At 41.0% G+C, this 222-nt stretch overlaps 1 protein-coding gene across 1 annotated transcript in view; it reads left to right on the top strand.

Annotated features, from left to right (window-relative positions):
• Positions 1-222, top strand: part of LOC119582022 (CAP-Gly domain-containing linker protein 3-like) — a gene marked incomplete at its 3' end in the record, with an annotated part of 68,768 nt that overhangs the window by 53,245 nt on the left and 15,301 nt on the right.

Raw genomic sequence — 222 nt, 5'->3', positions numbered from 1 at the left:
TAACGACCCCCTTCCCTCCTTCCTCCCCCCCCCCCTCTACTGTGTTCTTCGTGTTCTGTTCTTTGGTCACGTGACATATGGTTGATGTTACTGCATTTATGTTCTCTTTTTAAACTGTTTTTTTATTGATTTATTTTCTGATCTTTGTCGACTCTTCTGTTTTTCTTCGCACGTTGAGTATAGGTTAATTATCTCGTTTACACTGACCGCGTGGTTTTTGCT

This window comes from Penaeus monodon, chromosome 15 (genome assembly GCF_015228065.2).
Source record: "Penaeus monodon isolate SGIC_2016 chromosome 15, NSTDA_Pmon_1, whole genome shotgun sequence".
NCBI classification, from domain to species: Eukaryota; Metazoa; Arthropoda; class Malacostraca; order Decapoda; family Penaeidae; genus Penaeus; species Penaeus monodon.
This window is presented reverse-complemented; position numbering and strand designations above follow the sequence as displayed.